We start from the raw sequence: 26,739 nt of genomic DNA on the forward strand, positions 1-26,739 counted from the left end.
TCAGATATTTTGCCAATTGTGATTTCATTGTGGATGCTGTCTTACTATAGGAGAGTTTTATTAGAATAACTGACAAAGCGTCATCATTGACTGGGGGGAGAAAAAAAAAAAACTGGCTGATAGCATTTCAATGAAAACTGAAAGTATACAAAACGCCACTGTATTGCATTATCTATCATCAGTCTTTGCAGCTATTGTGTGAAATTAACAATTGTCTGAAATTGAAATTCATGTATTCCATCAGTTAAAATTATCAGTTTTGTGACTTAAAATTTATTGATTTTTATTTTAGACCAGTGAGGGGTGTCCGATATTGCGGAGTCGTAAAATATGCTTAAATATATTTTAATTCATGTACATTTTGTATTATATAGCCAATTCTTTATTGAATATTATATTGTACCTAATAATACTGTGATTTCAATAGTTTAAATAATACTTGATTGCCATCAGCTAGAATCGAAACCAAAATGTTTAGCACTCCAACCGCATCTCATACGGATGTAGCTATCGAGATATAGGTAAGAAAAAATTGATATTAAACTATTTGAAGAAATGGATTGAATTTGGGAATGTGCTGAAAAAGTAAAAATGTCTACAAGTTGAAATGAGCAGTTTGTATTTCAACTTGCCGATATGTCTGTACTCGTTACTCATCCATCCAAACAACGATCTTGTTATAAACCACCCTTGGTGTATGATTATTTCCTGTCCATTTCAGTGTTGTGACCAGTAGTTTAAGAATTTGTTGGTTAAATGCGCGCGCGCGCGCACACACACACTCTCTGTTTTATGTATATATTTTAAGATCAGAATTTTTTATATCGAAAATGTATTTCCATGAATATTAATGTGAGCACTTTAGGATACCCCCCCTCCTCCTCCTTCGGTCATTGTCTTAACTTATTAGAATTCAGCGTTTCAATTTAATTTCAAATATTACCAATGAGTTTTTTCTAAGTGTAAAAATGTCTCTTATTTGTCCAAAACATTACATTTTATAATTTTACTAGCAGTTTAGCCAGGCTTTGTTCGGTTCATAACTGTATATGTATATATATTAAAAATTTGACTTGTCCAGATAACCCACATGTAAAATTTCAAGTGTTTAGACCCAAAATTGGAGCTTGGTAGTCTGTAGAGGTCAACTCTTTCAACTTTGACCTCTTGGCAGCCAACATTGCGCTCAAAAACTGATTAAAAAGCTTGCATGTTTGAATACCCTTTATGTAAAATTTCAAATGTTTAGACCCAAAATTGGCTAAGAAATTTGGTAAACTGCAGAAGTCAATTTTTTTAACTTTGACCCAATTTTGACCCCTTAACATTTGTTTTGGGCTCAAATCGAATGAAATAGTTTGGTCCATGTCCACGTAACCTACATCTAAAATTGCAAGTGTTTAGACCTCAAATTTGGCGGAGAAGTTTGGTAGAGGTTTCAAAGGTCTAATCGTTGAACTTTGACTCCTTGACAACCAAATTTCTGGCCAAAAATCGATTAAAGATTTTCCCAAATCTCAATACTCCTTATGTCAAATCTAGAGTCTGTAGACTGAAAAGTGACAGTCTGGTAGAGAAATGTGCGCGTATACACACATTTTCATAGATATATAGATTTATTCTTCTTCGACGGCAACAAGAGTAGATACAATCCGTTTAACGTGTACGCTGGATCTAGTTCATTCAAAAAGGGACACTCTGGATGGGTACGCAGTTCGACATGATTGGATCTGTCCACATTTGTGGTACAGGCGACCAGAGATTAATCAAGCCCTTTCTAAAAAGATGAGGCATTACTCGAGAGAATGGTATCTTAGAACCAAAGGAAACGCCTGATAAAGGGGGCAGATATTTTGGCAAGCCAGACACAATACAGGAACAGCTACTATACTTTGATACTACAATGTAATCATAACGATTAAGTGTTAAACATCCGGCCTAAGAATCAACCGGACTAATTTTACTGACTGTACATTATAATCTTAGACCTGATCAAAACGTTTACTTTCGATCTGAAATCTTTATCTTCAAAGGCTCACACATGTACATTTATTCACACAGGTCCTGGACCTTTTTTAAACCAGACAGAAAGCAATGTGTGTGATGGTGGCGGGTAAACGGCGTGAATAGAGCTTAAACAGAAAATAAATCCGGTCAAGAGTACAGAACACTTAAAGACATTGCTTATATTTTTTTTTTTTTTTTTTTTTACATGCCTCCTCATGAAAAAAAAATTAGATGCAAGGTCGGTTTTTAATGTTTAGTAAATTGAGCTCCCCCCCCCCCCGAGGGGGTGGGGACTCTGGATTGGGAGGAACAAAACGCAAAAACATTACCCCAGTCTAGGATTTCTCGTTTCACCCAACACCCGTGATCGAGGGCAGATTTTAAGCCCGGATACAAAATAGATATCTTCATTGTTATCCTCCTAGACATAAACTTTTTACTTGTGGAGATGTATTGTTGCCTGGTGTGCTTTCATGAAGGGATATTAAAAGTATATACAAGTACTAAATTAGTATCTCCTTTTCCATAAATTAGATTTTCACATAAGGACCAAGTATTTTAATAAATTCTACTTAATGTTAATGCTAACTGTACGAAAGTGGGTAAGGAGATTTAGAACTTATCAAATACAATAAAATTTACAATCTTAAATGTCTATTGTTTTAATCTTCTGAAACTGTTTTAAACTTATAACTTTTTGTCTTAGCCGGTTTATCAACTAACAATCCAACATGGCCGCCATCAGATGCAGCTTTTAGCTTCTACCCGAGACACAACTGAGAAATCGGGGGGGGGGGGGATCCAGCGAATAAGTGTCAACTAACGCATTCAAATTGATTTTCGATCGATTTGTATATTTCTAATTTGCTGGTATATATTAATTTCTCTACTTATGTAATATGTTGCAGCATTTGGAAACTTGTGGAAGTTTTTTTCTTGTGCAAAATTTTGTCTATAAGCAGACCATATTTTTAAATATGAAGTAAATGATACAAAGAATGAAAGGGCTTGTTAACAGGTTTTGAACCTTGCTCAATATATGTAGATGTGTACATGTGTGTGTATAAATATACTGAATTTTTTTTTCTATTTTAATTCAGAACTGCCATATTAGACTTAACTTTTTAACTTCAAAGTATCTCATTTTTATTATATACTAGCATGCCGCAGTTGCTTAGTTGTAAAATATGCTAAAATATATTTTAATTTATGAAGATCTCGTATTATAGAGCCAGTTCTTATTGTACTCAATATAGTGATTTAAAGTTTTCTCGAGTTAGCTTGAAACCAGAACGTAAAGCTCTCCAGTGTTATTCCTTATCTGAGCTAAATCCATGCGCATATCAAAACATTAAAAATAACATTAAATATATATTTTTGCACGTACGTAGAGCTTACACATTACGTCGAATGATGCCTGTCAAGTTCAAACGTTTCCATTTTGACCCCTTAGCAAATTTTGTCCCAGAAGTATGTAAACCAAAAATTCAATATAGTTTGGTAGACCATTTCGAGATATTTACTTGAAATGCGGTTCAAAATCCTATGCAATTATCTACAATGTAGAAAATATGCACAAATAGAACTGTGCGTAATAGTGAAATGAAACTAATCATTCAATAAGAAAAAACAAAACAAAAACGAACATTGAATTAATGGAAGTTCTTTAAAATGTAATTAGTACAAATTTGAAAGGTGATAACGTACGTCAAAAAATAAATGTACGAACATATGCATTTTGAATGAAAAAAAAAACTCACTTTTGAGATACCTTTTCTATTCAGGATATTAAGCACTTCGGATTATGCATGGCTATATCTAATTGAACACTTTTGTAAGTAGAGAGACATGCAGAACTCTAAATATAATTAAGGATACCTCTAGAGTACTATTAAACTGTTTTTTTCTTTGTAGTTAAAAATATAAAAATGAATTCACATAAATTTTATTCAATTTCAATATGAAACATTTGCTAGAAATAACGCCATGACCATTAAAATTTGAGACGGTGACAAGCTCATTCAGTTTTAGTATAATAGAAATAGATGTTTTATTCATTTCAGCGACATTGAAATTTAGTTTGATAAGATCTAAGTAAAATAAAATTCAAAGAATACTAAATGTTTTTAGTCCAAACTGGGTAACATCAAGTAACCCTGCTAACTTAAGTCCTCTAAAGTGTTTGGAATGCCTAACTGAACTATTTTTTTATAAGCGCGTATGTTGACGTTCTTCGGAATTTTGCAGATGTATTCTAATCTAAAGGTCTACCTGTTTAGGAAGGGTAGGGTTTAAAGTCGTCTGCATCATCCTCGTCTTATCTCGGTCATTAAGCCACGCCCTTTCCCCTTAAAGTATGGTTGGTCATTAGTGCAATAAATCCAGACGTTTTTTTTATTTTTTTTTTTATTATATCTAAAATGGTTTGAATATTAAATTGGAAAATTAATTTTAAAATGAACATTTATTTAAATATAGTATTTCATGAGCCCAAAAAGGTAACCTCTTTTATTCATCCATCTAACGCGTAACGGGACTACCATAGTGAAGCATTGGATAGAAAGATATTCATTAAATAGCGTCGTTGTAGTCATGCTTGCTAACATTTTTCTTTTACAAATAAAACGAACAAAATAATGGAACAAAACAAGTTTACGTACCGTTCTATTTTTAGGTAGGAATTTCGGGTATATTTTACTGTGTAGTCCTTCAAAAAGTGGTAAAAAAAAAAAAAAAAGCAAACATAAATGTTACCAAAGGCAAGATAAGTTGCTCTTCTACCCAACTGGGTAGGTTTTAGTGTTTTTACTAAAATGTAAAATGTTTAATCGGCTCGAAAAACAAGCAAGTTCAAAGGGTACGCGACCACAAGAAAACGTGGCTTTAATGTATTTGTTACGCGAACATTTGTTTATGGTTGTGTGCCCTTTGAAAACGCTTTTTTTTTTTTTTTTTTTTTTTTTTTTTTTTTACGTATGAAATCAATTGAATTTTACAAGTTAGATTTTTAAAGTTTAAAAATTGAAAAAAATTTAAGTTTTTCTATTGGGTCAATTTTTACGATATTTTCAGGGTCAATGTGAAATTTGATGCTCTTTCCAATAAACCGAATATGATATTTTACACAAACGTTTTTTTTTTTTTAAATTTACCCCCCCCCCCTCCATTTTGAAATGTCTATTAAAATTTAAATAATTCATTCACTCAGTTTTATATCACAAATTGAAGATAAAAGATCAATAAAATATTCTAATTTAAAACAGGTGTTTTTTGGAAATTTACCTGTAAAGTCTGAAGAGTAAAACTTTTTTTTTTTTAAAGCTCATGTTATGCTTAGATTGTCAAGTAAATATTTTTTTCTATTTCATTCAATGTCGTCTTTTTAGATATTTAAAAATTCACTCGATAAAGAAATAAAATATATTAATCAAACTTTTGGATTTCATTAAGAGAATAATAAAAAAAATTGGTAGTGTGTTTTTTGTTTAACGGCATAAACTTATAAGTGAATATGTTAATTTTTCAACTAAAAATAATTTTGGTTTACAGCACGCAATAGACATTGTGATGCTTCAAAGCCACTGGAAGATAAACGCGAATAATCCTTGTTTAAAGTATTTTATTTAAAAAGGGTATGGAATATAAGTATGAATATGGATAAATTCTTAACAATGGAAGTACCCATTGAATATTTTTTATAGGTAAGTGATTTTTTGGAATTTATATTTTTTAATCGAAGTAAAATTGTTTTTTTTTTTTTGTTTTTTTTTTTAAATCGATTTAAAACAAATATTGCATAATTTGCTATTAAACCCGTTATTTTTAAAATTTGGTCTTTGCTCCTTTAATTAAAAAAAAATTAGGGTTTGAATTACATTTTAAGTAGTTATAAGCTTCGAAAGACAGTAAGTCTGAATATTCCAGTGTTTACCACACATTTTTAATGCGATTTCTGACACTGCTGCTGCAAGTTCCAAGCAAATTGTTTCTTATGCATCATTGACACGTTTTTTTCTAAACTTGATTTCAATAACAAAAATTCCACTTTCTGGGAGGAAGTGGATGAAAAAAAAAATAACCGAAGTTACTGTTGAGGGAATCTAGCTCCCTAAAAGTCGCACTCTGGATTGGGAACAAATAATTTGTCAGCATTCTCTCACAAATAAGTGCCTAGGGCAACAGATGACAAACTCATCCCTCTTCGAAAGAGGTAATGCCTAGAGATTGAACAAATACTACACTTTAATCCTAGCCAAAAGGGCCGGCATGTCCGTCTTATTGTTTAACATCGAATTGATAAAAATACTAAACTATGAAACCAATTAAAAAGAAAAAAGGTTTCCTATCAAAAACGTGAATGCTGATCCTTTTTGGCTGGGATCAAAGTGTAGTATTATCTCCCTCCCACGTCGTGCAAATGCGACTCGAAGGTCGGAAAGTATGGTTTGAAAGCGGCGCTCTAGAGGAAGAGCACTCTAACCAAACTAAAATTGGCTGGATAGCCCCCGTCGGCATTTTCCAGTATGGGCTTCTCAAGCGATTAGCAATAAACTATCCTTTCTCAGAAGGGCGAGAAAGCGAAGCCTGGAAAGGTGGACTTAGAACTAGGCATAATAGAATACTCAAGACTGCCAATCTGATTTTTTTAGTAAGTGTTTTTGATACATTTTTCTGCTAGTTAAGCTCCTTCATTGAATCAATTTTAGTGTTGGCCCAATCGAGGACAAATAGATCTTTTCTCTAATTCTGCCCTCGTGGGGAGGTTAGTAAATGTGTACGGGCATTATTTTAATCTCTGACTTCCATCTTTTTCTTGGTTCTGTACATATTTTATTTAATAGTACCGAGCGACACTTAAGGATTCCACTAAACGGTGCTTGTCCAGAATTTCTCTTATCTTAAAAATCTGATGTGCGTGCCCACAACAGGAAAATACCGTACACAAATCATGTAATATGGTCAAGTAGTTTATTTTTAAATTAAAAAAAAATCAAATTTGATGGTGAAACTGAGTTCATCTTAGAACGACATCTTTAAGTTTGAAGGGAAATAACTTCAAATAATTAAAAATTTCCACGATCTTAAAAGCCATTCTTAATATGGAGGAGAGATGCATTATGCATGCAGGCATTGAAAAAAAAAAAAATTCCAATTCGTTAAAAAGAAAAATTTTTCTTTATAAAAAAAAAATAAAAATAAATAAAAATAAAACTACTTGGTCATTTTACGTGATTTTTTTTTTTTTTTTTTTTTTTTTTTTTGTGTACGATATTTCTTCGTTATGGGTTCATAAATCATCATACAGATTCTGTTTTCGTTTAATAGAGGGGAGATTCTGGACAAACACTTTATTTTATTTTTTAATAGTACCGAGCGACATTTAGGATTCCTATAAAATAGTTAAATGTCAAAGTCTTTTGTCTAAGTTTGCCCTCGTGGGGAGGCAAGTGGATAGGGATACAAACACATGACGTGTATAATTCTAATTGATCTCTAGGGTAGCGTGCAACAGGTCGGCTGTTTTGACGATCCAGGATTTCTATTGGCGATAGTTTCTCGTGCGACTCTTTCTAATGTATTATGTCTGACTAGTTGGGCTTCTCCTCCCCCTCTGCTGCTATGGTAATAATACTTTGCCTAGGCGACCCTGCTCTGTCATCCCTCTACTACATCCTCCCCCTTCCGCACATGACTCAACACTGTACCTTCCCTTTCGCACACCACTCCTTTTGTAATCGCCTACAATAATAAAAACTAATAAAAACTAACAAAAACATCCTAACAATGTCTTTTTCAAAACTTCACTACCAATGTCACATGTTTTTTTTTTGTTTTTTTTTCGCTCACTTTCCTTTTTATATTTTTCTTATCGTCTATTTTATGAAAGGACTACACATCCTCTCGCATATATATACACAAATTTCCAGGCGTTATCTCTACATTTACGGAGGTGTGTGGTTTTTAAGCTTGTTTCTCGAGTCGTCTTTATTCGTTTACAAAATGCAACAAGTCATAATTCCCAATTTTATTTTTCTCCATGTTCTTAAACTAGTTTTTCGCCCCGTCCCCCATTGTACCACAGAGACATAAGAGGTTACTATAATTAGGGACCAGATTTATAGGGGACATCCTAAGTGGGGGAGGAGTTCCGTAGCAAGCTGTTTCTTCACATTATATATTGATATTCTCAGGAAGGAAATTCCAAAGGCAAACGGCTAGCGAGATTCTATTAGAATAGAAAGTTTTTTGCATGTGGAATCTATGGGAAAGGGGTGGAAATTTACTTCTGGTTGGGGATTGTTGGGAGCAGCAGGTTAATCGAACACCTATAGAAGTTTGTAGGACTTTGTTAGACTTGAAATAATTTTTGATTTGCTTTTATTTTTTTTAATGTATTTTTTAAGGGCTTTAATTTAATTTTCAGCATAGTCAATTTGTGTATCTGTACACACAACTTATGTAAACTAGATGTAAAAATAAGTCCCCAACAACACTTCCATATGAGAGAAACCATAGAAAACAACCTTCAGTCTGTAGTATGTATGTAACGAGATCGCCATTTAAAAAAAAAAAAATTTTTTTTTATTCTAACTAAAGACTTGATACTTTTCAAAGAAAATAAACGCTTTAAAATAAGTAATAACAAATCTTATTCAGTAAGTTGTTTTGCTTTTGGTAACTCTTATTTGTATATTTTTTCATTCCTGTCGTTCTTGTGGGTTATTAAAAAAAAAATACAAAAAAAAAAAAAATGCCAGAAAGGCAATTCTTGACACGTGGGGACTGACAATCAATTTCCGGCAAAATTCTGTTTTCATTTTCTTTGCAAAAAAAATGAAAACATTCAAATCTTCAGCTCTGACAGGTTTTTAATTATATTTACTAAAAAAAAAAATACATTTTAATAGCATGCATGTGTCAACCATCTACTAGGAATTGATGAGAACTCTGCTCTTACTCACAGCTCTGAACCCTTTATAACATAATTTCTATTTTATTCTAATTATGTATTTGAATATTCAAGACTCCCTTGATTTAAATTAAAATATACTTAATCAATTTCAAACCTGTACCACCACTCTGTTCTATGTTCGAAAGATTTTTTTTTACTCCTGGCTTTTCTATGAATTGTTTGCCTTTGGAATTATCTCCTTGCTCCCTGTTTCCCCGATTATACCAACACGCAGAACTTTAAATTCAATGTGAACAAGCCTATTGCTGTATAACGCCCCACATAGGATGACCTCACCTCCACCCTATAAATCTAGCTCCTCATAAATAATTTCAAATCTGTATTTGTTCTATTCATGTTCAAATTGGTAATGTACCCCCCTCCTTAATCCTTCAATAGAAGAACGCTTTGTATAGGTAGAACTGCACGCCTGTGGAATTCTTCCGTTTTCCTGCTTTCCGGCTGACTACAATATGGTTGTGTTCAAGTCTAACGTAAATAAGTTCTTGATGAGCCGCTCCAATCTCCATATAAGTTATCAAATTTACCAAATTTTCATTACTAATGATTACTATATTGTCCAATTTCTACTGTACACTCTTTAACCCTTATCCTTGAGTGGCCTCTTGGCCTTGATAATGTGGTGATGCCTATGTAAAAAAAAAAAAAAAATGATGGATCGCTAAATTTCATGCTCTCAAATCTAAAAAAAAAATAGTTGGAAGGTACAAATGAGTGTTGCCAGAAGGTTAGAACAAACGCAATTTGTGCCTCAAAATTCCAAATAGATTAAATGAATGAATCTTTAATAATCTTCATGCAACCTGACTTGTCAAAGTTAGAATCTTGTCTGTTTAACAGTTTTTATCGCTAATCAACGATATGCACTGACACTTAGAGTTCATCAGGTGTGATCCTGAATCAGCCATATCATCTGCCTCACTTTTTTTTTTTTTTTTTTTTTTTTTTTTTTTTTTTTTTATCTCAAAGCTAATGTCTATCAAAACCATCCCCTGACCCTCTTTAAACTGAAGAGGGTAATTTCAGAGTAAATTGGAAAAATATCAAGAGACGGGTGTTAGTGACAATTTTGCATGTCCTATCGGTGTCATAAATACTGGTTATATTATTTTTATACTAGCAGGTCGCCCGGCGTTGCCCGCACATAAAATATGCATAAATATATTTTAATTCAGAAACTGAAACATGTGCATGCGAGTGATTTTTTTTTTTTTTTTTTTTTTTTCTGAACAAGTTTACTTGTAAGTAAAAAAAAAAAAAAAAAAAAAAAAAAAAAAAATACTCGGGCTGAGATCAAAACCTAAACAGTGAATCAAGTACAATGATCATTAGGACAGCTTGACACGATTAAAGTGTTTTCAAACCTAGTCTTTCTTAACATAAAGAAGCTGTCACGTAAACAATTTATGCATGTGCATTCATGAAACAGTTGCCAGATAAAAATCCGATGACCCAACTCATGTACCAAATTTTAAATTTTGACCCCTTAGCTATTTTTTTCCCAGATGAAAACCGATTCTTTCCACATGTCTGAATACCCGATATACCAAATTTCAAATCTGTAGATCAAAAATTTGTTGAGTATATAAGATGGGAAATGTCTTCACACACATTCTCAGTTTTATAGATTATCGATTTAATCAAATTTTTTTTTTTGTAATAAACTCGCAAATATATTCTCTCCCTGGTTGCACATTTTCTGCTAGATTCTTGGCAGACTTGTAACTTGTGCTTCCTTTATTTTGTCCTTTAGTCCTCACATTCCATGAGCAAGGTTTCTGACAAAGTGGGAAGAATTACTGTTTTCTGAGTTGGAATCTCTATAAAATCTATCATTGGTTAGTTTTTAACCTGGAATAATATTTGAATGGAGTGGTTAGTGTTAAATTACTAGTTTGCATGAATTGCGAAACTTTGAAAATTGTAAAACAGTTGCTATCATCTGTTAAGCTTTTTGGAAGTTTCAAAATTTGGTAGAAAAAGACAAATTTTCCTAATTTGGATAAAATTTTGTCTGTCGTTTGACAAGGTCTTGAGAGCAGACATTTGAATTCTTTCTTTTCATTGTTATACGTGCATCTTGCCACTATTTGCTGCTGATAATCACCTGAAAAGGATACTTTTTAAATTGTTATAAAAGTATTTGGTCGGTGTGAAAGTTTTTGCCAAATTTAAAATTTAATTTCTGAAAATAACTCAATCCTTATTCAAAATAACGACCTTTTCAAGTCTATATCTGGATTTCATCTGTTAACTAGCTTATAAATGCCTTGCTTTTAAATTTTTTTTTTTTTTGTAAAATATGAATCTAACCAGGGTTCAATCTCTTTGTGGTGTTAACCTAAGGTCATGTAAATTGTTTTGTAATCACTCTAAGTGATAATCTGAGGAAGCTAGGTCAATACAATATGCGAGATGGTAAGATTTACCAACCAAATTCTTTTGGATCTTTGGTCAGTAGTGTTGTGAGGATAGTCATTACCATGTTGAAAGATAACTCCTTCCAATTGACTAAAAGTTTTTTTTCAGGTAAATGTGGATGAGATTATTGCAGAAAAAAATGATTAATAATCTGAAAGTTATAAATCATAGTGATATATTTAATAAAATGCATAAAATCAATTACAATGGTTAAAAAAATGACCCTTCCACAACTCTGCACGAATTTTTGTATGACCTGATGATTCCAATTTTATCCAAGACTTAAATTAAGTTTTTTTTTATATAGTGGTCACCACATATCAAGGCTTGGGGGGCCATTCTAGGATAAGGGTTAATGTGTGTACATTAGTCATTGGGACAATAGAGTAATCGTTTGTGGTGGAAATTTGGTATTAGTACAGCTATGACAACAGCATATTCTTTTCATTTTGACTTTCGAATGTGTATCTGTTATTTTATATGCTTTAAGTAGTGATGTGGTTCTTGGTTGATAAGCTGTCTGTGTCAGATGTAGACTTGAGTCAAAACAATATGCTGTTGTAATAGCCCTAATTAGATTATTTAGGAGGACAGTTCAATAAGAACTTGTTTATATTAGACTTGAAGACAATATTGTAGTCAGCTGAAAAATAAACCAGCGAGACCGTTCCACAAACGGGCAGTTCTAGGAAAGAAACTTTGTTCATGGAATTCATGTTTAGGTTAAGGCACAGATAGTGGAGGAAATATTGATAGTGACAAATTTTTGTAAGATTGACAAGGGGGGGCCATAGATTGGAGCTCAGTCAAACACTTGCCATGAAAATGATAGAGCAGAGACAAGCTCGCAACATGTCTTCTGTGGGAAAGAGGTTGCAGGGAAGAGAAAAAGGCATCACCTACTTACAAAATCTGTTTTGAACTCTGGAGCGCCCTATCCTTCCCTGACAGCTCCTGCCCAGATGTGGCAATACTCAATCCAATTTGCAAAACCTGAAATTGTGGCTCTGAAGCCACTCGAGTGTAAGGGTTATTGAATGTACAGTAATCAATGGGATAATATCGTAGTAGTTATTAATGGAAATTTGGTAGATTGGATTACTTAAGGGGGCGGTTCATCAAGAATTTGTTTATGTTGGACTTGAAGACAACCAAGTTGTAGTCAGCTGGGGAGCAGGCAAACAGAAGAGATAGAATTATATTTGACAACTTGATTCGGCATTGAATAATTCATACAAAACAAACGAAACCAGAAAATACTTTGACTATATTAAAATTTACACACGGATGCCATCTTTAAAGACATTTTAAATAGTTATTTCCCATTATGATGGGAGGCATAATTAAAAAAAAAAAAATTTAGCCACTTTTTTCAAGTAAGGACTTCTACTAATCATTGCTGGATAGGCACAGTTTGTAGCACAACTTTATTGTCCACTAATTGGCTCATTGAAAACGTTTTAAATGACATGAATTTATATTGAGCAAACTATACTGTAAATTAGTATTCAAAGATGTTTCTTTTTGACCTGGCAAATGAGTAATAAAAAAGCTTATTACATGTTGACATATTTTATTGTTTCAATTATAAATCCATTAGATTTGAAGATCTAAGGAATTGGGAAAAAATCCTGCATTCTATAATAAAGACCAATGTGTATCCGTATTACACTAGCAGGCCGCTTGGCGTTGCCTAGTCATAAAATGCTTAAATATATTTCCATTTATGCAGATTTTTTATTCTAGTCAATTCTCTATTGCTTATTATATCTAATATATTGTGATTTTTAAGTTTTATATATAAAAAAAGCCCCAAAAAACACTTGGGTGCCATCAACTAGAATAAAAACCAAAACGTTTAGCTCTCCAGCATTATTTGCTAACATATGATAGATGGATATCAAAACTTTAAAAATCAACGCAGTTTAACAAACTTGTGCATATATAGATGAACACTGTCAAGATATTACATCTGCCAAGTTTAAATTTTTCCATTTGGACCCCCTTAGCTATTTTTACTGACTAAAAACTAAGTTTGTTTGCAATTCTCTATCTATATAAGAGCCAGATACGCCCAAGGATGGAGTACTGTTGCCACATCTGGGCAGGAGCTGCTAGAAAGAACTTGTCCTGCCTTGATAGTTCAAAATAGACTTCGTAGCTACATAGATGTTCCTTTCTCTTCCCTGTAACCTCCATCTCACAGAACAGATGTTGCGAGTTTGTTTTATCGTTATTTTCATGGCAAGTGCTCGACTGAGCTTCAATCTATGGCCACCCCCCCCTTGTCAAACTTTCACAAACACTCGTCTAGCTGAAAACACTATCAATAACTACCCCCCCCCCACTCTTCATCTGTTCCTAAACATAGATTCCATGAACAAAGCTTTCTTAGAAGTGCACGCCTGTGGAATTGTCTTCCTGTATTCCAGCTGACTACAATCTGATTTTCTTCAAGTCCAACGTAAACAAGTTCTTGATGAGCCGTTCCACTTAAGTTAACAAATTTACTGAATTTACATTACTAACGATTACTATTGTCCAATTGATTACTGTACACTCTTAACCCTTATCCTCGAGTGGTTTCTGGGCCTTGATAAGTGGAGATGCCTATGTAAAATCTGAATCCCGTTTCCAGTCTCTAGACCAAAATTTGACAGTTCGGTAGAAAGTTCTACACACCCAAACAAGGTCACTTGTGTGTGTGTGTATATATGTGTGTATATATATGTGTGTGAAAGTGTCTGTACATTTCCCTACGCGATAACTGTCAATTTTAAGCCTACAAATTCGAAATTTGATATACAGCGTACTGAAATTTGGGAAAATCGATGTGATTGGTTTTCAGACAAATTTGGTGATTTAAGGGGTCAAAGTTCAACGATTTGACCTTTGAGAACTCTACCAAACTCCTCCTACAATTTTGGGTCTAAACGTGAAATTTTAGATTCCTTGGACATGGATCTAACTTAATAACTTTATTTGAGCCCTAAACAAATTTTAAGGGGTCATAATAGGGGTCAAAGTTTAAAAAAATTGACTTTTTTTTTTTTTTTTGCTCAGCATACATCTCCAAACACCCGGGCAACGCCTGGCTGAAATGCTAGTATATATATATATATATATATATATATAAATAAATAAACGAGATAACTGAATAAATTGCATTATTTATATTAAATGTATTAAGATAGACTCGAGAGTGCGTGTTGGAGAAAGAGTGGGTTGTGAAAATGGAGGTGGGGGGGTGGAATAAGAATAATTATAGAATAATTGAAGAGATTATACACACTATTCCCCTCCCCTCGGATAACACCTTGCTCGTTCTGTGATAAAAGCCAATGTGTATTTGTGTGTGTATACTCCCATCATGTAAAAGTTAGTGGGGGAAAACTCATTCCTTTTCTAATCCATGGATGAAACTATATCATTTTGATTTTCTTTAGCTGAATATGTTAGTAATATATATCTTGAAATAAAGTAATTTCGATCTCAAGTTTTAAACACTTGAGACTATTCTCTCTACAAATATCTATACGAGGGGGCGTGCAATAAGTAATGCCCCTGACCCACTTCCCATAGCAGTAGAACAACGAAACTTGGCACAGTTATTAGTCTTTCTGTACATAGGAACCACCCAGAGTTATGCATTTCTCCCATCGTTTGATGCAGCTCTGGAGACTGTTTTTGTAAAACACCCTAGGTTGGTCCTCCAACCACGACGCGACTTCAGAAATCAAGACTGCATCATCTGGGAAACGTTTTCCTTTCAAAAACAACTTCATGGCTGGGAAGAGGTGAAAGTCAGAGGGTGCAAAGTCAGGAGAGTAGGGAGGATTGGAAAGGATTTCATAACCACACGCCCATGCTTCTGATCTGGCTACATGCGAGTTGTGGACCGGAGCGTTGTCCTGCAGGAGGAGGGTACCTTTGCTGATCTTGCCCCGCCTCTTGATTTTGATAACTTTCCTTAATTTCCTCAAAAGTGAAGCATAATAGGCTCCTGTAATTGTGGTACCCTTTACCAGGAAATCTGTCATCACTACTCCGTCCTGGTCTCAGAAGACTGTGAGCATGACCTTGTCAGCGGAGGGCTGCACCCTTGCCTTCTTTGGAGGTGGTGAGTCCAAGTGCTTCCTCTGCATTGACTGGGCTTTGGTCTCTGGATCATAGTGATGGACCCAGGTTTCATCCTGTGTAATCAGTCTTTTGAAAAACTTTGACTCATCTTCTTGGCACATCTCCAAATTCATCCTCGAGCACTCGACGCGTTCTCGCTTCTGGAATGGTGAGCAACCTGGGAATCCATCTGGCAGACACCTTATGCATATGCAAATGGTCATGAATGATAGTTTCCATAGACCCTGTACTAATCTTGATATCTTGGGCTATTTGGCGAATAGTAATGCGCCAATCGTCCAAAATGGCAGCCTCAACTTGACGGACAGATGCCTCATCAATGGCAGAAGAGGGGGGGGGTGACCAGGTCTGGGAGCTGTTTCCACAGGCTTCCAGCCATGTTTGAATCCACGATGCCAGCGTTTTACAAGATCATATGATGAGGCATTATCACCATAAGTTTCTTTCCTTTCATCAAGTCTCCTGTGGTGTGCGTCCTTTCAAATACAAAAGCCGGATCACTGTTTGACATTCAACAGGCTTCATTTCACACCTGACTCAGTTCAAACACCTGTAAAACAGAAACTACAATTAGTTCAGAGCTGTAATTTGTCACATAACCCGTAAAGATATAAATCATTGCACAAGCAAAATTTCAGCTAGATCAGACAACTGGAAGTGGGCCAGGAGCATTACTTATTGCACGCCCCTCGTAGCATTGTTATATCTGGCTGGATAATGTCTTATTTGAGTTCTTGATAAGGTGCAAAAACCTATCTGGAATTTGACTGAGCCCTCACCTCTTTTGGCAATCTCACAGAAAAAGTAAAGATGAGCGTAATATCAACATAAGTAAAACTAAAGAGAAAGTAGTAAACAAAAAATAGGTAAAAAAGTAATATAAAGCAGACGATAACTGGTAAGTTTGATTTAAAATAAAAAATACAACTTCAGCAATGATTTTAAGAAAAAATGGTGTTTCCAATTCTATCATAGCCCCAGTGCACATCCCCAGTTCCAGAATCTACCTGTTCTACTGTCCATACAATTAATTCAATTTTTACTAGTGTAAAAAAATAAAACCTAACTACTTGCATCAAGTAGCTTCGTGCCTTGTCTAAAGTGATTTCTGTTAAAAAAAAATGTGCAAACAATAAGCTTAAATTTTTTATTTTTTTATTTTTTTACTTAATTCCAAATTCAAGTTACTGTTTAAACATGGCGTTCAATCACAATTAAAGAAAAGAATGATGGCATATTTTTCGTCATTGCTTCTTTTTATTGCATAATTAAAAATAAATATTGCTAAGATTGTTATTAATGTATCATGTACGAGACATGGACATCAAGGAGCGAATAGGAAATAACTTTAAAAGCTTTTTAAAGAATTAAATACGAGTTTTAGAATTAAATTCACTTTAAACAATGCTGTAAACTTTTTATTTTTTTACGAACTATTTCCATCATAATTATCAATTACATCATAGCCTAATGTATTAAGACGTCCTTTTGGATAATCAATTTTTCTAGATCAGTTATTCTTGTGTGTGCTATCCATTGATTGCAATCAACTTGTGATGTTTATTATCCAACTCTTCTTCTTCTTCTTAGCTCTTATCCTCAAGTCTCCTTAGTCTTCATAAGTGGCTCAAAAAACGAAATGGTATATTGGCATTCTGTAATATGTGGCTAGATAGGTTCTCTTCAATCGAGTTGTACCAAAGACTGAACAAAAAATGGTACTTGATGCAAAATATTTACTCTTCAACAGCAGATAAAAAAAGTGGCATTTTTACCTACGCTTTGTAGTAAACTCGTAAAATACTCACAAAAACTTTTCTAGTAACACCCACTGTAAATTTTTTTTTCCTTTTATCTAAATGAAACCAAACAGAACATCCATGAAGTTTTACAAGAACTGCCTGTTTGTGGAACACAATACCACAGGGCTGCCTCTCAGCTAACTATAACATGGTTGTTTTTAAGTCTAATGTCAGCAAATTTTTGAACCATCCTTAAATAATCAAACCTAGTTTTGACCATCGTTATTGTCTCATCGGTCACTTGTCCTCGAGTGGCCTTTCAGCCTTGATAAAGTGACTATTTTTCTTATCTAGCAACCACAATTCTAACTTTATATAATACTTTGAATCTACTGCTCCTGATGTTACTGAATTACCTTAGTGTTATGCACAAGTAAACTTATCTTTATTAGTGTGCATGTACCATTAAAAATCATTTCATTAGTTTTATTTACTTAACTTATTTTATAATTAGTCATTTCGAAAAAAACATTGTTTATGCAGAGTGGAACGATAAAATTGTCGCTCTAAACAAAACACGACAGCTTCATTTTAAAAATTTATTGAAAAAAAAAAAATCCATTTAGGTAACTTGATTCACTGCTTTTATACGGATACGGAATCAGGAGCAGTGTTCTTTTTTACAAGCGTCAGTGGAAACTCTGCAAATATTCGACAGATGGCGGCGATCAGGTTGGCTTTTAGTGTTGTGGGAGTCATGTTGACGTTTTCGATGTACAACCAAATGAAGTAGTCTAACAGGGAACGAGGGAGCCAGTGAGAGAAGGGTACCAAGTTGCAGCACTCTTTCTGAAGCCAAGCCTGGGTCTCTTTGGACTTGTGGGTTGGCGCCGAGTCCTGCTACCACAACCAGGGTCTGTTAGTGGCCACCTGATTGCACCAGAGGATCCCCACACTCTTCAGCACATCCAGGTACACTTTGGTGTTGACTTCAAAGATGTGAGGTGGCATGATGTGACTCACTTGAAACCATACCAAAGACTCTAACCATGGCCAGAAACTGTTTTCATCACCCTGGGCACGTTCCTGTTATTTGTGGCAATCCAGCAATGCATTTTGAGGGGGTTGGCAATGGTCCTGTTGTCATAGCTTGAATTGAAAGAACACGAGTTGTACAGTGGCATATTTCCGATCTCCCTCGTTGAACATTGTCACTTTCAGACATGATAGAAGGCTCCTCTTGCTGTTGGAATTTGTACACAACTGGTCAACTAGATGAATGTAACAAAAAATGATTCTCATCAAACGGAAATGGAATCCTACCTTTTTTCTAGGATAGCAATTTTATTGTTCCACCCTGTATAGAATACTAAGACTTCATTTTTGTTGATTATTGTATGAATTATTGTTTTTGTTGGCATTTTTCTTGATATTTTTCTAGTTAGAATTTTCTAGAAATACATTGGATACTTGAGAGGAACCGTGATGGTTGCTTACATCCCTAAGTGGAAATGTCTTTGTAGAACGAACTGGATTTGAACTTTGCACACCCAGGTTGTCCGCCTGTGTCCTTAGCCACCGTCTCCTCCCTGCTGCTGATTTTTTGAGCAAATCTCTATTCTGAATAGAGCCATGAAGATTATGCCTTTTATCTATATGAAGTTCTCCTCGTTGGTGACAGATCTGCAAGATTGTAGATTTCTACCCCCACCCCCTCTCTGGTCATGCACAACAGCCTGTCTCGGTGATTATGTATGGAGTCCGGGAAGATTTCATACAAAAGAAAACTGGTTACACATGCTTTGAAGCAATTTTGTCATCCTGACGTGATAGATTTGACCATCTGTGCCTGATGCAGAGGCAGATAACCAGAGAACGACTGATTCTGATGTTGTCTTCCAAATTTTCATCACAGCTGTTAGCTCAGACACTATTGCGATAGGAAGAGTTGGACTTTGCCCCAAAAGTAATATTCTTCCTCATCGTGGTAGTGTCTGATGCTTAAAGATTTTACCATTACACCCTACATAGAGAAATTATGGTTGAACAAAACATCTTTATTGTTTATGCACTTATGTTACCATGCTATTTTTTAATAGTATTTTCAAGTTTTACTATAACTTTTTTTATTGTTAGGTGAAAGTACAGAATAATTACAAAACACCCTCCCAGTTTTAAGAATGACTTTCTGAATGTAATTTCAGCATGGTAACATAAGTGCATAAATATCACATCTTTTGTATATTTTTGTTTCCACGACAAGCTTCTCTACTTAAAACCTTCACATCAATTTATTTGACAAATTTGTATTGCTTACAGTATAAGCAATACTAATAATCAGATCCTGCTGGTACATTCACTTTACCATATACTGAATTATCACTATTATACAATTATACGAGTGATGGGACGATTCCAATATTTTTTTTCTGATTCCGATACAATTATCAATTCCAATTATAATTTCTAAATATTTAACTATAGTTGCCATTTTTCCAGATTATGGTAAAAACACAAATGTGCAGATTTGTCTCAAATATGAATAAAAAAAACTTGTTATGAATAAGCTATAAATTTTACGAGTTTAAAATCAAATATTTTAACATTACTACCAACAGATTTCATTTCAAACAAAATCAAGTTAAAGACGATCGTATTTGGCATCGGAAAATAGGCATCAATTTTTCCAATTCCGGTACCCCAAAAAGTTTCAATTTTTGCCGATTCTTGATTCCGATTAATCAGCCCGACACTATACTTATGAACATAGAAATTAATACAATGGTACAATACAAAAGCAAGCTAAAATATAATTATTAATCAAGGTGTGGCAGTAACTGAAACCAAATCGGTTGTCAATATGTTAAAATTAGTTTTAGGAGTGGTGGTGGGTTTTATGACTTTATGGACTGCCTTGAGTTTATGATGGTTGACAAGTTACAGTGGAGTTATGAGTTTAACACAGAAGGCAGATCGTGGCTCAGATCAAGATGAGCCGACGTCAACTAACAAACATAACCTCAGCAGAAGACTAAAATGTGGACATTAGTGTTCAGAAGGTTGGTTCCTGTGAATGAAGAATACTTCACAAGTTTAGACTTATGTGAAAAGAATGTCTTGACAGATGTCACAGTTGACTAGTTTTTAATGAAATCCAATAGTACATGTAGTGGTCGAACAGGTCACTCGTGCAGCAGGTGTGTATATTAAATGCATGTTATATATTTTATGTGATGTGAAAAAATATAAAATAAATCTAATTAAAAAATGGAAACGCCAGAAACTCCAGAATATATCTGAATGTTTAGTACAAATGTTGCACAAGCTTTTTGAAGAGTGAAGCTGTGATAACGGTGTAGGTCATAGGAGTAAGCAGCATGTGCCTGCTCGAGGGAAGGAGTGATGTGTGAATCTGGAACCCTTCAGATGCAAAGAATAAAATTATGCAAATTTAGGTTCTGTTAAGTATGAAGTGGCAGCATAAAGACCGATTTATTACTGCAATTACTGCCATCCATACATTTAAGCAGTGAGATACATAAAATAATAAAGACATTAAGTAAACATTAGTTCATGTTTAAACATAACACAATATATTACAATTTTCCCCTTACTCCAGCGCGGCTGTAGCCGAGATTGAACTCTCTATACGAGTTTGTAATGTAATTCAAATCTTGTCGGTAGCTGAATACTTGATGCTTTGCCAGGGCTATTAAGGGTATTTTTTGTCACCATCACTAGATGGGGTGCCTACTATGGCTTAAGTCCCATCTTACCTCGCGGTACATACAGGCTCAGTTACTATATTAATACTACTACCATATATTACCATACAACATAACACAAGTTCAAAATCATTCATGTACACCTTATGTTATTGCAAAAGCAAATTAAAATCTTTTTTGATTTAGTGTTATTGCTTTACTCAGTGCAATGTATGTATGTTTCATATTAAATTCTTTCATATTATTCCTGAGAAATGCTGAAATGTTGATTCTGCTAGTGTGTATGCATTATATATATATATATATATATATATATATAGATATATAGATATATATATATATATATCAGTGATTTAAATGTGGGCTAAATTAATTTCATGTATGGAGGTCGTTTTGGGGGTCAGATGTCTTGGATATTTGCTTTTTTTTTTTCTTCCTTTGAAGATTGTAATGCTGGGTATGGGGCACCCAAACCAACTGCCAACATTGCCCCGCTTTTTATTGAAACCAACCGAGAGCTCTTTTTAGTATCCTTGCTGTTCCCTTAAGTGCAATTGCCTGGATCTCTTTTGCACTTGGTTCACCAGGAATATTAGTAAGGTAGGACTTCAGGTTCTTGTTCATAAGCCCTGTAGCACCTATGATAACTGGTATGATTGATATCTCCCTAAGATTCCAGTTTCTTTTCATATCGTACATGAGACCTTGGTATTTGGTCTGTTTCTCTTTCAGCTCTGTTCAGGCCGCCATCATTAGGAACACTCACTTCAATCAAGGTTGCAACTCTCTGACTTATTCCATATAATTGTCAGGTTTCACAGCAGCATTTTCAAGGTAGGTGGCTGTAGGGATTACATGGTTGTAATATATGGTATATAAGTCACTTCCAACTGTTCTTCCAGGTTGATGTTCCCAGGACTTGCTGCTACACTGGATGTTTAATTTTTTTACAGATGGTCCAGTGGAGATACTTGCATACTCCATCATGTCTCGCTGCATAGTAGCCGTCCCCTAGAAGAACTTTGCAATTTGATATCGGATGACCAACACTTTCCAATTCTGTATGGCAGAACCTGCATTTATTGTCATTACTGATCCCTGCCATCTTCTTGAATGCATTTGTCATCAATCCCTGGTCTTGAGCAGCCATTATGACCCTTTCCTGATCGTGGTGGAGGGCTCCCCTTTTGAGCCAGTCCAAGGAACCTTCTTTATCTATGTATTCCTGAGAGTTCCCATAAAAATACTTTGCATGCTGATGTTGCTCCCATTCTTTAAGGTTCATCTGTTGAAAGATCTCGGTATATTTCTGCCGGCTCTTTCTTGCTATTTCTGTAAGTTTGGACTGTTACATTTTATACAAAAAGAATAAAACCGTTAAGAGGCATATCTCCACACACGAGATATTTTATGTGTTTAGGAATAGACGATTACAGCAATATAAGGGATAGACTATTCGTAAATATTGAGTTCTTGCAGAGCAAGGGAGTGTTTAGTTTAGATGTAGAGTTCCGATAGCGACAGTTTTAGTGCCATGCGTCGTATGGGTCTCAAATATTGTATCAACTTCTCCGCTCAATTAGGAAATATTTTTTTAATCAAAAGTTATTAGTGTCCATTGCATTTTTTTTATCTTAGAAGGCTTAAATGTGTGTTCGTTAAGATGGATTTTAGTCATCTTTTTTAGTCCAACAGGCCCAGAAAGGGCACTGTTGCACGACTGGTGCTGTCAGTTCTGGATTCAAGTCCGAAAGAGGGAAAGGGAGAACGATGTCTGGGTTCAACTCTTTTATTTACTTAATCACGTGCTCAGCTCACCTGAGAAATGATGTATGATTGGGCAAACCGGGAGGTAAGCTGCATACCTGTGCCAATCGGCTTTGAGCTTGTAAATGAAAGATATTTAACTATTAAACCCACAAAACATCTTCACTGTTGCTGCCACAAATGAAATGGTATACGTTCATTTACATGTTCCAAGAAATCAAGACAAAAATAAACCCACTATAGTGTACGATCGTTTCAGAGACGATATCTTAAGATATAATCTCATCAGCATAATGGGAAGGGGAGTGACATCAAGGTAGCAATCAATATGCAGCATTGATGGAATTATATTCCAAGTAACTCGTTTTTCTTTTGACTTAATTTTATTGGTATCAGAGCTACCCAGTTAACGAGTTCTGAAAATCCAGTAGGATGAGTTAGTATCTAGCTCATTCAGTATGAACTGGTGTGAAATTCATATGCTCCACCCTTTATAAATGATATCTGTGAGTTCATGTACTTTTGTCTTTCTTTGACTCTGATTTTAGACTATCATTTGTTGTATGTATATATGCATGTGAGTGTACACACACATAGACAACTACCTATTGTATAACCCATTTAATCATCTACCGGAATTTATCACCCTGGCTTTGGTACATGTGCACTTGATGTGGGGTATTAAAATTGAGTTGGTGAAAAGAAAAATGAGTCACGTGGAAATGTGATCTTCATTCATGTCTTGGTATGCATTTAATATTTAAGATTAGTTTTCCATCCAAGGTCAACTCGATTAAAAAGGCAGCCCCCCTCCCCACTAACTCCGCTCCCGCACACCATTACTCCCCGTTAGATGTTATTAAATCGACTTTTAATTATTTTTGTCTTGGCATCTCATCTTGTTAAGTGAAAACATTCGCTTTCCTTAATCAACTTAATCGATATATATATATATATATATATATATATATATATTTATTACTTATGGTGCCTGTCCCAGTAGTCTGATGCAGAGAACTATGGACTCAAACCTAATGTTGCTGGTTTGATCTTTGGCTTAGTATGGGTGTTAGTCTGTCTGTGAATGAAAAATGTATGTATATTGTTAGAACCGTTATGCTGTATCACAACTCTTCAGTGTGGTTAGACTAGTACCCATCTCGAATCAGGGATCATAGCTATTACTGCTTAACTGATAGTTAGCAGTTCTACCCCCAAGCCATGGGATTGGCGCTTGTAAATCATGCTTTTTATATAAACATGTACAGTGCTTCATTCTTTTTATTTACAAAGTGCTTTGTATTATGCTAGATAAATACCAGGGAATATTTTCATGAAAGTGTTCTACTCAAGAGAGGTTTATAGTCATCCAGACTTTCAGTCCTTCAGTGTGGCTAGACTAATGAGCCAGAAGCTATAACCATTTAGTTGATAGTTGGCACACATGCACACGCACACATTAGTGATGAGACGATTCTAATAAATATTCCAAAGTCATATCTAAAAAAAATCAACAATTCAATGCTAGTTTTTATACTTTTTGGTAACCTCTTGTAAGGTCATTTGCCAATGCTTAAGACCAAACAAAAGTTCCACTGTAAGAAAAGAAAAATTGAAGAAAAAGTTTTGCTTTTAAGTTATCAAGGCTAGTCATTATTTTTCTTGATAAGTTTTAATTTTTAAACATTTTTCATAATCTTGTAAATCAACTGCATTTATTTAAAGGTTATTAGGCAAATTTATGCAGACTTGTTTTTCTTTAACACTATAATACATTTACATTGTATTTTGATAGTATGATCTAGAGTTTAGTATCATTGGTTGTTTAAAAACGAATATTTATCATTAATACCAGCAATGTAAGATAAGTTTAACCTTTTATGATCTGAATTGTGATGTAGATGATTAAAAAAATATTAGTTTTAGTTTAAAGAGTAATGATCCTATAATCGTCTTCAAACTGAAAAAATTATGAAGTTCAATAATTTAACTACCACTGAGAATTTTTGTATTTCATAAACTTGCCTTGATTTTTATCCATAGTGCTTGAAGTGTTTAATAAACAAAATCCTCCACTCTGAAACAGATGGCAGCATACTGAATGTAAGCAATGGATAGTTGAAATCTGGAGGTATCTGGCATCTACCCAGATACTGAACTAATATGTACAAGATGTGTTTGAATTAATTCCCACTTTATGCTGTTATTTATTTACGACTGAACGAATTAGTTCAACCAGATCATAAAGAGTTAAAGAAAAAATTTGAAAAAAATCATTGTGGGAATCTGAAATTGAATAAGGATTTTTCTGATACAAAGTTTTCAATTGCGGATTCCAATTATCTAAACGTTAAGTGTAACATGATTTTTGTGGTAGTGAGTCTGTTTTTATAGGTAGTACTGTTATTAAATGACATACTTTATCCTTGGGGCTGGGGATAAACTTGGCATCTGTCTTACTGTTTGCCTAACACATCTACGGTGAATTGATGGTCTAATTCAAACAGATAAATCTGTTGCTTTGCAGACAATATTTAAAACTCTAGATACTTTAAAGGAAGTCTTAGTCATGTGATAGTTTTATTCCCCCCCACCCACCACCACCACCCAAATAACCTATAGCATAGCCTCTCATGGGGCTCATGCCCATACATGTAGAACAGTTCCTTAAGTCCATAACTTAGTTCTTGTCCAGAATTCCCCTATATAAATAAGAATAAAGAAAAATCTGTACATACTCGTGATGAAACAAAAATCATATTCTAAAAATGACGTAATTTGAACTAGTTTTATTAAAGAAAATCTCATTTTATGAATAAATGAAAAACGGCTGTCTTGTCCGCCATTTTGAAAAGCATCTAAGAAAAAAAATGGAGATAACTCAACATTTTAAACTTGCAAGATTAATGTAATGCCTATAAGTTTTCATTAATCGCTTAAATTTTTTTTTTTTTTTTTTTTTTTAAAGTAAAATGACTTGATCAATGTACTTGATTTTTGGAATATATTTTTGTTTGGGTATGTAACTCCTACAAATTTTTCTTCATGCTTTTTTGATATTGGGAGAATTTTGGACAAAATACCTGCAACTTTACCAACGTTCATGCAGTGTGGGTTGAGATGGCTCCAAATGAGTTCTCAGTATTCTTCAGTCATTCGTGGTTCAGTGATGAATACCAAAAACGTGAGGGTCAGCCACCAAATCAATGTTTGCTGGATTTACTGTTCCAGTCCAAATTATGATCATGGGTGTTTGTTCACCTTCGCATATTTTATAAACTTATCTGAACTGGATCTAGTTTTCTTAACCAAGAGTTGCTTGTTAGTCTTTATAGAAATCTAAATGCCCTCTTTTCTCTGAAAGGAAACCCGCATGCACATTCTGGTCTGATCGACACACTTGGTAGACATTACTTTTTCAGATATTTTCTTTTGCTTATACAGCAGTATCTTTTCCTAGTTAGTTTTTTGTCATTATCCATTCTTTGAATGTGGCCAGACCACCAAAGTGTGCACGCTTCTTTCTATACTCTAGACTTAATCTTTCTCGGAGCTAAGTAAACCCGTCTTAATACCTCATTACACATCCATTACATTTTTATATCATTTCTCTCCATGCAACACATGTCCTCAACTCTCATTGGTCAGGTTTTACTTCTAATACGTTTTTACACTACATACACATGCCTGATAGATTCTTCCCTTGTAGGTTATAATTTAGACATTTCAGTTAAGTGAAAAGAAAAAAAAGCTTCAACCTTACAAATAGGTTGGGACATTTCCAACCTCCATCCACATGAGATAATGCACAAAAAAAAAAAAAATGCGGTCGACGGTCACAAAGTGCCACTTGTTATGTAGGTGAGCAATTAAGGTTTTAAAAATAAATGGTTGGACCTTTTGACAGGAAGACAAATATGATTGTTATTTTGTTGTAGACGTTAATATATTTAATGTATTATAA

General features: G+C 34.4%; 1 protein-coding gene across 4 annotated transcripts in view; it reads left to right on the plus strand.

The window, feature by feature from the left end:
* The window catches only part of LOC145254915 (fatty acid synthase-like), a 158,325-nt gene that overhangs the window by 28,188 nt on the left and 103,398 nt on the right, over positions 1-26,739 (plus strand). The window contains exon 1 of one of the 4 annotated variants that reach the window (XM_080113873.1): positions 7,922-7,957. The exons of the other annotated variants lie outside the window; for them this stretch is intronic. The gene's annotated coding sequence lies outside the window, so the exon portion shown is untranslated. Of the gene's footprint in view, positions 1-7,921; positions 7,958-26,739 lie in introns of those variants that run through there. 4 annotated transcript variants of the gene reach the window in all.

This window comes from Euprymna scolopes, chromosome 30, assembly GCF_053919585.1.
Source record: "Euprymna scolopes isolate OS-2025 chromosome 30, ASM5391958v1, whole genome shotgun sequence".
In the NCBI taxonomy this organism is placed as follows: Eukaryota; Metazoa; Mollusca; class Cephalopoda; order Sepiida; family Sepiolidae; genus Euprymna; species Euprymna scolopes.